Consider the following 13011-nt stretch of genomic DNA (forward strand, 5'->3'; position numbering starts at 1 on the left):
AGCTTCATCCCGATCGGTTCAACAAGGGTCCTCTGACCGTCACTAGACCGATCAGCCCTTCCCCGATCAGCCATGGTGACCGATCAGTCCTTCCCTGATCGGTCCCATGACCGATCAGGCCCTTCCCTCTCGAAGGTGATCTCCTTCGCCGCTCGATCGGTCTGCAGACCGATCAGAAGAACCTCAGTAAGCCACTGATCGTTATCTGATCGGTCACCAGACCGATCAGGTACCCAGCGTATCGCTGGATCGATCCACTGATCGATCCAGAGCTTGGTTTTCCCCCAAACTAAGTCCCAAGCCTTCCAAACCAACATCCGGTCAACCTTGACCTGTTGGTACATCATGCTTAGCATCCGGTCACTCCCTTGACCTGCTAAGACTCCCCACCAAGTGTCCGGTCAATCCCTTTGACCCACTTGGACTTTTCTCTTCGTGTCAAGTATCCGATCACTCCCTTGACCTACTTGACCTTCTCAACACCAGATGCCCGATCACCCTTAATCCATCTGGATTTTCCCTTGCCCGGCTTCACTCACTAGGACTTTCACCTAGCTTCACTCACTAGGGTTTCCAATCTGCCCGGCTTCACTCACCAGGACTTTCCAACTGCCTGGCTTCACTCACCAGGACTTTCCCACTGCCTGGCTTCACTCACCAGGACTTTCCCACCTCCGGTCCAGAGAACGAGCTACCGAGCCCTCTCCGTCTTTCACTTCCGGTCCAGAGAACGAGCTACCGAGCCCTCTCTGACCTAGTCCGGAGAATGAGCTACCGAGCCCTCTCCGACTTCCACTTGCCAAGTTCCCATACTTGGACTTCTTCGTGCAAAGTCTCCATACTTGGACTTTCTCCCGTGCCAAGCTCCCTGCTTGGACTTTTCCGTGTCAGGTCACCTCACCTCGGGTCAACCAGGTCAACCTTGACCAAGGGTTGCACCCACAACCTCCCAAGTTTCTGTTCTTGTCAAACATCAAGATACAACTTGAGTCAGGTCAACTCGAGTCAGGTCAACCAGGTCAACCTTGACCTAAGGTTGCACCAACAATCTCCCATCAAAATACAACTCTTCTGTTCTTGTCAAACATCAAAATACAACTCGAGTCAGGTCAACTCGAGTCGGGTCAACCAGGTCAACCTTAACCTAAGGTTGCACCAACACCACTAAGTCTTCCTGCCAATTGTCAAGTGTGCATACCAAACTGGACTTCAGCCAGTTGTCAAGTCACACAAACCTAGCTGGACTTCCTGTTACATATCGGGTTACCCTTGACCTATCTGGACTTCGTACCAGTTATCAGGTCCTCGGACCTAACTAGTCTTTAGCCAAGTATCAAGTCCTCTAAACTCGTCAATTCCTGCACACTCAGTAAAATTATTAGATAAATATTGTTGGTGCAGCAGGCCAGCAAGAGGGGAGGGGTGAATTGCTTGAAACAAAAAAAATACCCTCCTCGTTCTTTCAACTCTTAAGGTGCAACAATAATAAATAAAAATAAAAGAACAGAATTAAAGAAGAGACTCAGGGATTGACTTGGTTATAACCTAGGTGGTTTTTAATCCAAGGCGGTTGAAAAGCTCAATCAGAATCTCCTTCTCTAAAGGCGGAGAAGCCTTTTACACAATAAAAGCTTACGTAGTTGCTAGGAAGTTAGTACAATAGTTGATTATTAATTTTCTAGCTCTAGAGCCCTTTTTATAGGGCCTGGAAACTCTATATTTAGCTTGAGGGTGCATCCCATAAGCATGTAGGGCACCTCCTGTGTGGTATTTGGATAAAGTTTTATCCAAATGCGAAATGGTCACTTTGATTGGGTTGACGGCGCCCTCAACGCCATGGAGGGCGCCCTCAATGTGGAGGGCGCCCTCAACTCCATGGAGGGCGCCCTCAATGTGGAGGGCACCCTCAACGCCATGGAGGGCGCCCTCAATGCTGCAGCGTATAAATAGCTCTAGCTTCTTTTCACTCCATTTCTTCTTCTAAAGCTTCGATCACTTGGGTGATTGCGACCAACCGAAATAGAGCTCACTCGAATCCAATTTCTGACATTCTCCTCGAGCAGGCTTCCGCTCTGACTTCTCGTCCCTCGAACGTCGCGTACGCTCTTCTCATCCACCAATGTACTCTTCCACTTCTCCTTTCGTCCCTCGGATGCACCGAGCTCGTCGGCTCCCTTCTCGGGTCATCATTTTCGCCAGCTGTGTGTTTCGCTCGACTTCCTGTGCTCCTAACCTCCTGCATACTTAGACACAGTGATCAAAAATAAAACAGGACCTAACCTAACTTGGTTGATCACATCAAAATAACTACGGGGTCCAACAATCTCCTCCTTTTTGATGTGCATCAACCCAAGTTCAAGTTAGGGTAAAACAAACAAGTAATTTAAAGAAATTATAGAACTAACATCATTTCAAGCATAAAGTTTGCAATAAAATAAATTGCAACAAAATTGATTTGAAAAAAAAACTTTTAATTTTAACTCTGATACCAAATGTTTGATCGAAAAGAATTTAGATATCTCCATAATAGTATGATATTGTCCACTTTGGGCCTAAGCCCTCAAGATTTTCCTCTTGGGCTCTACCCAAAAGGCCTCATTCCAATGGAGATATCTTTTCTCTTATAAACTGATGATCTTTCCCATGTGTTTTCAATGTGGGACTATGTTTGCAACCTTGCAACCCCAACAATCTCCCCCTAAACTTGTACATATTTCTCCCCCTATGATCACATCAAAAAAATAGGGTACCAAAAAAAACAAGGTACAGAGAAAAAAAATTCGAGAGAAAAAAAAAATTCAAGTTTCAAATTTTCAAATTTTCCAAGTTAAACAAAATTTGAAACAATTTCAAAGTTAAAACTTGAAACGTTTAAATAGTTGACAACTATTTAAAAGTATTATCTTAATTACTTGTCAGTTTGTCAATTAAACATTTAATTCGATAATCAGCTTCTAGGCTGTGGTGAGGCACTAGGCCTTCTTAGTTATTGGATCATCAACCACTTCTAGACAAAGTCTTTTAAGGAATTTAAATATTTAACTTTTTCTGAAAGCCTATAATAAAAACAAGTTTTAATCTAAACAAGATTTTGGAATCCAATATAAGTTCCTTCCTATTGGGTTAATCAAAAACTTAGGAGGTATATATTCTTTGGGAATTTTTCTAAGTTGACCTTGATGATGTCTAATATACCAATTTAACTTCCCATAAATTCTAATTTTTGATTTTTGAAAGTTATTTAAGCATGCATGGTCATTTTTCAATTTTTTGATTTCTATTTTTAATTTTTTTATTTTCTAATTTTAGATTATCATACAATAGTAGAGGGCATGCTTTTGCTAAATTCAATTTTAATTCAGCATTTTCCTTTTCTAGTTTAACTAAATCTTTAGTAAAACTTTTAATAAATTTAAAGGACTGTTTGGGAGATTGAGCACGTACCTCACTTACCTCAATTTTTGATGCTCCCCCTTCATCGCTACTTTCTTCTTCCGATGATCCTCTCCCTTCATCTATGCTCATTTCTGAGCAGGTCTCATCTTCATATTGGTGGATTGTTGTTAAAGCAAGTCCGGCATAGGCTTCAACTTCATATTCGGAGGACAATCATTCATCCCATGTGGCCTTCAGACTCTTGCGTTTAGAGGATGTCGGTCTTTGAGACTTTTCTTTCTCTTTGTCTCTTTTCTTTAATTTTGGGCAGTCATCCTTGATGTGCCCTTCCTTGTTGCAGTTGTAGCATCGGACCTTCCTTTTGTTTCGATAATCTCTCTTTGTCTGCGATTTAAACTTATTAGACCGAACAAATTTATTGAGTTTTCTTACAAGAAGAGTTGCTTTATTTTCATCAACTGATTCGTCGGAGTCTGAATCGTTGGTTCTTGCCTTCAGAGCAACGTTCTGACTCGATCCTTTTCTTTGTGCAGTGCACCGAGATTCGTATAATTCGAAAGTAGAAAAAAGACTTTCTAAAGTACTTACCTCAAGATCCTTGGATATATAGTAGGAATCTACTATAGTTGTCTATTCGGATATTCTTGGGAACGCATTTAACGCATACCTTTGTGCATCCTGATTCATTACTGTTTCTCCGAGGTTTGTTAGTCCGGTGATAAGCTCCTTGATTCTTCCATGTAGTTGTGCTACTGACTCTCCTTCTTCCAACCAGAGGTTCGTCAGCTGATTCCGGAGCACGTCCCATCTCGCAAGCTTTGTTTCGGAAGTCTCTTCATGTAACTCCAAGAACTTTTCCCAAATCTTCTTCATGGAGTTGTAATTTCTAATCCGATTTACTTCCTAAGGTGGCAACACAGTAAGCAGGTGGAACTCGGATAGTCCATTCGCTACAAAGTCTACTTACTCCTTCATGGTCTAGTGATTGTTAGGACCGAAATGTAGCTAGAGGGGGGGTGAATAGCTCGGCGCAATCTCATGCTCTTCGTTGTTTGTTTCTTGTGGTGAAATGCAGCGAAAAATACAAAGAAACAACACTCAACGCTAACACTAGGGATTTACTTGGTATCCACCTCAAGAAGAGGTGACTAATCCAAGGTTCCACACACTCACGCACCCTCCACTATGAAAACACTCCTTTACGGTAACTACCGAAGGCGGAGAAGCCTTACAACACTCTCAATACAAGAAGTAAGGAAAGGGAAAATAAAATACAAGCAAAAGATTACAAGATATGCATTGAAAACCCTAACCCTAACTTCTTGTTGTAGCCCGCCTCTTGATCTTGGATCACCAGCAAACCTTGCTCCAAGAACCCCTCAAGAACTGGCGGTAGAGCTGTGGAGAATTGGCTGTGAAGTCGCTATGGAGAAAGAATCGAAGCCGTGGAAGTAGTGTCGTGGGAAACACTCGCCAACAGCTATATCCTACGCCAACGGTCACATCCCAATCGATTGGATTGCTCCCAATCAATTGGGGAAGCTTTGGATCGATCGACCGATCGATCCAGAGTGCCTCTGTGCTCCTGGGAATTGCCTTGATCGATCGGCTGATCAATCCAGGGCTTATCATGTAAAATCGCAGCTCCCAATCGATCGCCCGATCGATTGGAGGCTCCCAATCGATCGACCGATCGATTGGGAGGCTTTCTGTTAGTGCGACACTTCTCCCCAATTGATCCACTGATCGATTGGGAGGAGGCTTGTCGCGGGGACTTACCCAATCGATCAGTCGATCGATTGGGCATGAGCTAAACGATCAGCTGATCGATCCAGCTCAAGGTTTTTGCCCAAAACCAAGTCCAAAGTCCCCTAAACCAACATCCGATCACCCTTGACCTGCCAGGACTCCCTCACTAAGTGTCTGGTCAATCCCTTTGATCCACTTGGACTTTTCTCCTCATGCCAAATGTCCGGTCATCCATGACCCACTTGGACTTCCACCAAATTTCTGGTCAACCTTGACCCATCTAAATTTCCTGTGTCTAGCTTCACTCACCAGGACTTCCCTTCTGCCTAGCTTTACTTACTAGGACTTCTCCTCTACCTGGCTTCACTCACCGGGACTTTCCTCACTGCCTAGCTTCACTTACTAGGTCTTTCACCTGGCTTCACTCACCAGGATTTTCTTCTGCCTAGCTTCACTCACTAGGACTTTCCACCTGGCTTCACTCACCAGGATTTTCTTCACTGCCTAGCTTCACTCACTAGGTCTTTCACCTGGCTTCACTCACCAGGATTTTCTTCTGCCTAGCTTCACTCACTAGGACTTTCCACCTGGCTTCACTCACCAGGATTTTCTAGTTTGCCTAACCTTCCAGTTAGGACTTTCACCTTTACTCACCAAGATTTTCCAGTCAAGTATCCAGTCAACCTTGACTTACTTGACTCTTCTTCACAATCTCCCCACATGAACAATTGCACCTGCAATCTTCATGTCTTGTTTCCATGTATTGTCAAACATCGAAATCCAAACATCAAGACTCGAGCTTGACCCAATTCAAGCTTAGCCAAACAGGTCAACCTTGACCTAGGGAATATTGCACCAACAATCTCCCCCTTTTTGATGTTTGACAATACCTTTAAGTTAGGTCAATCTCATAGCCTCAACTCCCTTCATGCTAATGTAAGAATGATGGTTTCCTTCATTCTCCTCCTTTTCTAGAGGGCAAACTCCCTCTTCAGGTAATGAAGGTCTAACTTAACCACACATTCTCCCCCTATTGGCACACATCAAAAACTCTCCCCCTGAAGAGTTACCCAACGTTGTTGACAACTTCACTCGTTGTTCACAACACAATAACGAAGATCCCATACTCTTCATTATTCTCAACGCTCATCCTTGAGCATATACCACTTGGTATATTCACACACGATTCAAATGAAGGTCCCATACCCTTCATTGTCATCAAATGCTCAACCGTGAGCATACATCACATGAATAATGAAGATATCCACTCTTCACTACATTCAAATGCCCAACCTTGAGCATTTTCACTAAAGAAGGTTAACCACCTTCCAAGGTGTATGAAAAATAGATTTTCATGTCCTTAAAGAGTAACTCCCCCTAAAGACATGCACGTACCCTCTGTCATTGCACCAACAATGACTTGGAATCCCTAAACCTTTAGGAAACCTAAATTTAGAAGTTTTGAGGTTCAAAAATTTAATATTGAAACCAAACCTCAACCTAAACCTCTACTTAGTCTCCCTTAACCAATCCGTCCTTGTTTTCATCATGAAAAACTCCCCCTAGATGTATACAAATGTGTTTTGAGGGGTAAGGAATGGTTACCTAGACTAAAGGTGGTTCAAAATGTTGAAATCAAGCTTTTTCAGCCAAAATCAGCATTTCCAATCGATTGGAATTGGGGCTCAATCGATTGAACCCTGCTGAATCGATCCACTGATCGATTCAGACTGCGTGGATCGATCGGTGGATCGATCCAGTGAGCTTCTGTTCGCGAGAAGCTCACTCTCAATCGATCGCCTGATCGATTAAAACCCTTTAATCGATCAGGTGATCGATTGAAGTTTTGAAGTTGCTGAAATTCCATTTCAGTCAACTTCAGAAATCCCTAGAAAATTCTAAAAAATTCTAAAAATTCTAAAAATTCATGTAGACATTATTTAGGGTATATATTATCAAGGAAAAATAGTTTTCTATGAAAATACTTTCTATTTTCCAAGATTGACATAAACTTGAAAACTCGTAAAAACTTTAGTATTTTCTTCTAGTTTGTGTCTAACTTTTCAATGATGATTACTATCAAAAGATAGTCTTCATCAAGGTTTTCCAAAACCATTTTAAAATCATTTTCAAAACCAATTTCCAATCATGTTCTTTGGGCTTAATGCACATAACTTGTACATTAGCTTTCCCAATGATTGGAAAACACATAACTATGTGTTTTGATGAACCTAAAACTCAAAGGAATGTACTAAATCAACATCTTGAGTTTTATTCATCATCCTAACATCTCACTTGTATTGAATGTGTTCAAAGTCACATACAAGCCACCTTATAGTTCTTAGTGAGATGTAAACTTTTGGTTTTGCCCTAATCTAGGGATCATGCATATCTACCTAGGCATTTTGAGGATATGAACATCCACCAAGGATATTACTTGTTAATAAATGTCATTTGTCCTTAATTGCAAGGAATTTAAAAGTTATGCATGATGCGATATGACATACATCAAAGATAAATAATTTTCAAAAGAAATTTTCCTAGAACTACATGATGTATGTATGACATGACATGATATTTTTGTGTATTTCATAATAAAACATGAGTGCAAAAATAAATATGATGTCATGACATATGATGGGCAAACAAAGCATAGCAAGTTAGCATAATAAAATACCTAGAATAACTATCTAAGTATCCTTAAGCCTTAGCTAACTTAAAGTTTAAAACCTAGATTGTCCACTATTTCCCAAGAAAATGCCAAAATTCACTTTTGATATTACTTTTGATTTTCCTAATTTTGTGCCAATTTCATTTTAAAATCAAATTTCTCACATTATGGCACATCTTACTCTTTCCAAGAGTAATTTATTTATCCATATCATTTTCAAAGGTTAACAATAACCTTGAAAATGCTCTTAGAGTGGCAACTTCATCATGATTGGGTTAACTACCTTTTCAATTAGAGTTGACACTCTCTAACCCATCTACGGGGTAGAGAAAATGCTCCTAGAAACCCAAAACCTATTGATGCTCCTTGGATGCTTTAAATATTCACTAGGAATAGCCTTCCTTGATACCTTCCTAGTGACCTTGTTAGACTTCTTGGAGGCCTTGGTTACTTTTTCTAGATCAACTCTAGGAATCGCCTCCCTTGTGACCTTCTTAGTGACCTTGTTAGAGTTCTTGGAAGTCTTGGTCACGTTTGGTGCTACAAAGATACTTCTAGGGATAAGTTCTCTTGTATCCTTGACTTGACCCTTAGACCTAGACTCGGTTCCATAGTTATATGGAACCCTATGGTAAGAAATTACATCTTTCTTAGCCTTAGGTTTGTATCCCAAACCCCTATGGCCATTGGATGACTTTTGTACTCCTAGACCTAGGTTATGCTCATTTTGCCCTTTTATGATATTTTCCATCCTTTTTAGGGTCTTTTCCATTTTATCAAATCTTGACCTCAAGATTTGATTTTCTTCCCATAATTCCCTAGATTTTGATTTTTCCTTAAATCCTTGAGCATTTTTATTTCTAGGCTTATAACTGTAGTCCTTAGTGTTATTGCCTAAACTTTTACCTACCTTCCTAACCCTAGGTGTGGTAGTCTTAGCATGGAGAGCCATATGTTTTTCTTTAAGGCTGTCATGCTCCCTATTTTTATGGTAAATAGCATTAAAATGATATAAATTAGAACTAACATGCTTTTTACCATTATTTAAAGGGGTAGGCTCTATAAATGATACCTTTCGTTTTACCTTGGAGGCTTCCCCTTTACTCATGCTTCCTCCCTTAGGCTTGACCGCTTTCTTCCCCTTAGGACATTGACTTCTATAATGTCCTTTTTGATTGCAAAAGAAGCACCCAATGTGCTCCTTCCTCTTCTTTGTTCCGAGAACGGTCTCCTTAGGCTTCTCTTTGCCCTTTAGTGCCACTTGGTCCTTCTTCTTGGCCAATTTGGGGCATTTGCTCTTATAATACCCATGTTCCCTACACTCAAAACATATAATATGATTTTTATTTTTAATTGAAACATTTATACCTTCATGTGTAGGGATGGCATCTTCTCCTTTTGATCCGGAGGTAGAAACTTCCTCTTGATCTGATAATGATGCTCCTCTAATAGATTTGACTTGACTTGTGGAGGATGCATTGTCTTCTTCTCCATTGGACCCCGGATGTAGAAGCTTCTCCTTCTTCTTGATCTGGTGTCAATGAAGATCGCTCCCCCTCAATCCTAGAGGTGGTGGCTTCATCATCTTCATCTTGTGCATGGAACAAAGAGTATGCTCCCTCTTTTCCCTTTTCATTGCATTCCTTTGAAGATGAGGCTTCTTGGACTTCTTCTTCTTCGGAAGTTGTGCATCTCTCAACTTCGGAGTTCTCTTGGTCTTGGTCTTGCTTTGGTACAGTGGAGGGTTCTTCATGAAGTTTGCCCAACTTGCTCCACAATTCCTTTGCATCTTCAAATTTTTTAATTTTGCAAAGAATGGTGCTTAACAATAAATTAACCAATAATTTGGTTACCTTGTCATTCGCCTCACACCTTTGAATTTGTTCTTGACTCCATTTGCTCTTTTTGAGGATTTTGCCCTTTGAATTTTTTGGAGCCTTGAAGCCTTCCATGAGAGCAAACCATTACTCTATCTCCATCATAAGAAAATTCTTGATTCTTTATTTCCAAGAATCGAAGCTTGTCATGGTGAACAGTGGAGGCAGCCTTGTATCGAATCCAAGTCCATCTTGGAATTCCATCTTGAAGTTGAGCTTCTTGAATGAAATCTTCGACTTGTAGAATTGCTCAAACTTCTTCACCCTCTAGCTTTTTGCCCCTTCCGGCGATGATTCCGGTGAAGAGCAACTTTGCTCTTGTTAGGACCGAAATGCAGCTAGAGGGGGGTGAATAGCTCGACATGATCTCGTGCTCTTCGTTGCTTGTTTCTTGTGGTGAAATGCAGCGGAAAATACAAAGAAACAACACTCAATGCTAACACTAAGGATTTACTTGGTATCCACCTCAAGAAGAGGTGACTAATCCAAGGATCCACACACTCACACACTCTCCACTATGAAAATACTCCTTTACGGTAACTACCGAAGGCGGAGAAGCCTTACAACACTCTCAATACAAGAAGTAAGGAAAGGGAAAACAAAATACAATCAAAAGCTTACAAGTTATGCACTGAAAACCCTAACCCTAACTTCTTGTTGTAGCCCGCCTCTTGATCTTGGATCACCAGCAATCCTTGCTCCAAGAACCACTCAAGAACTAGCGGTAGAGATGTGGAGAATTGGCTGTGAAGTCGCTATGGAGAAAGAATCAAAGCCGTGGAAGTAGTGTCGTGGGAAACACTCGCCAACAGCTATATCTTGCGCCAACGGTCACATCCCAATCGATTGGATTGCTCCCAATCAATTGGGGAGGCTTTGGATCGATCGACCGATCGATCCAGAGCGCCTCTGTGCTCCTGGGAATCACCTTGATCGATCGGTTGATCGATCCAGGGCTTATCGTGCAAAATCGCAGCTCCCAATCGATCGCCCGATCGATTGGAGGCTCCCAATCGATCAGCCGATCAATTGGGAGGCTTTCTGTTAGTGCGACACTTCTCCCCAATCGATCCACTGATCGATTGGGAGGAGGCTTGTCGCGGGGACTTACCCAATCGATCAGCCGATCGATTGGGCATGAGCCAATCGATCGGCTGATCGATCCAACTCTAGGTTTTTGCCCAAAACCAAGTCCAAAGTCCCCTAAACCAACATCCGGTCACCCTTGACCTGTCAGGACTCCCTCACCAAGTGTCTGGTCAATCCCTTTGACCCACTTGGACTTTTCTCCTCGTGCTAAATGTCCGGTCATCCATGACCCACTTGGACTTCCACCAGATGTCTAGTCAACCTTGACCCATCTGGATTTCCTGTGCCTGGTTTCACTCACCAGGACTTCCCTTCTGATTAGCTTCACTTACTAGGACTTCTCCTCTGCCTGGCTTCACTCACTAGGACTTTCCTCACTGCCTAGCTTCACTCACTAGGTCTTTCACCTGGCTTCACTCACCAGGATTTTCTTCTTCCTAGCTTCACTCACCAGGACTTTCCACCTAGCTTCACTCACCAGGATTTTTTTCACTGCCTAGCTTCACTCACTAGGTCTTTCACCTGGCTTCACTCACCAGGATTTTCTTCTGCCTAGCTTCACTCACTAGGACTTTCCACCTGGCTTCACTCACCAGGATTTTCTAGTCTGCCTAACCTTCCAGTTAGGACTTTCACCTGGCTTCACTCACCAGGATTTTCCAGTCAAGTATCCAGTCAACCTTGACCTACTTGACTCTTCTTCACAATCTCCCCATATGAACAATTGCACCTGCAATCTTCATGTCTTGTTTCCATGTATTGTCAAACATCGAAATCCAAACATCAAGACTCGAGCTTGACCCAATTCCAGCTCAGTCAAGCAGGTCAACCTTGACCTAAGGAATATTGCACCAACAGTGATTCTCTTCTTTTTCTTCTCCTTGGGGATTTTTGGGAGCTACAAAATCATATTTAATTATTAATAATATTTCAAAATCAGTTTTGAAAAATACCTGCATTCGTTTCTTCCACAACGCAAAATCTCCCTCAAATTTAGGTGGAAAGATTGTTGGTCCAACCATCATCTTGATCTTGTTGCTTCAGACGGCGGTTGGTCCTTCTGAGGTAGTTGGGCTCTGACACCACTTGTTGATGCAGCAGGCTGGCAAGAGGGGAGGGGTGAATTGCCTGAAACAAAAAAAACCCTCCTCGTTCTTTCAACTCTTAAGGTGCAACAATAATAAATAAAATAAAAGAATAAAATTAAAGAAGAGATTCAGGGATTGACTTGGTTACAACCTAGGTGGTTGTTAATCCAAGGTGGTTGAAAAGCTCAGTAAGAATCTCCTTCTCTAAAGGCGGAGAAGCCTTTTACACAATAAAAGCTTAAGTAGTTGCTAGGAAGTTAGTACAAGAGTTGATTATTAATTTTCTAGCTCCAGGGCTCTTTTTATAGGGCCTAGAAACTCTATCTTCGGCTTGAGGGTGCCTCCCATAAGCATGGAGGCGCCTCTAGCGTAGCATTTGGATAAAGTTTTATCCAAATGTGAATCGATCACTTTGACTAGGTTGAGGGCGCCCTCAACGCCATGGAGGGTGCCCTCAATGTGGAGGGCACCCTCAATGCCATGGAGGGTGCCCTCAATGCTGCAGCGTATAAATAGCTCCAGCTTCTTTTCACTCCTTTTCTTCTTCCGAAGCTCTGATCGCTTGGGTGATTGCGGCCAACCGAAATAGGGCTCACCCGAACCTAATTTCTGACCTTCTCCTCGAGCAGGCTTCCGCTCCGGCATCTCGTCCCTCAAATGTCGCATACGTTCTTCTCGTCCATCGGTGTACTCTTCCGCAGCTCTTTTCGTCCCTTGGACGCACCAAGCCCTTCGGCTCCCTTCCCGTGTCGTCCTTCTAGCTAGCTGCATCTTCCGCTTGACTTCCTGTGCTCCTAAGCTCCTGCACACTTAGATACAGGGATCAAAAATAAAATAGGACCTAACCTAACTTGGTTGGTCACATCAAAATAACCACGGGATCCAACAAATATAACATCTAACTTTAAACCATTTGTCATTCATCAAAACCTGAGTTTGATCATCAGTGCTAACTGCACAAACATCATCATCTTTTTCATTCCATCAGTCCACCTTCCATTCACCCAACACAGCAATCTGAAGTCTCTTGATGTGTTGGTTTGTTTTGTTAATGTGTAGATTGTTCCTTTGATGAGTTGATTGTTTGAATGAGTTTATGTTGAATGATTGTAATTGATTGATTCCCCATGTTTAGATTGAA

Source organism: Zingiber officinale, chromosome 11B, assembly GCF_018446385.1.
Source record: "Zingiber officinale cultivar Zhangliang chromosome 11B, Zo_v1.1, whole genome shotgun sequence".
In the NCBI taxonomy this organism is placed as follows: Eukaryota; Viridiplantae; Streptophyta; class Magnoliopsida; order Zingiberales; family Zingiberaceae; genus Zingiber; species Zingiber officinale.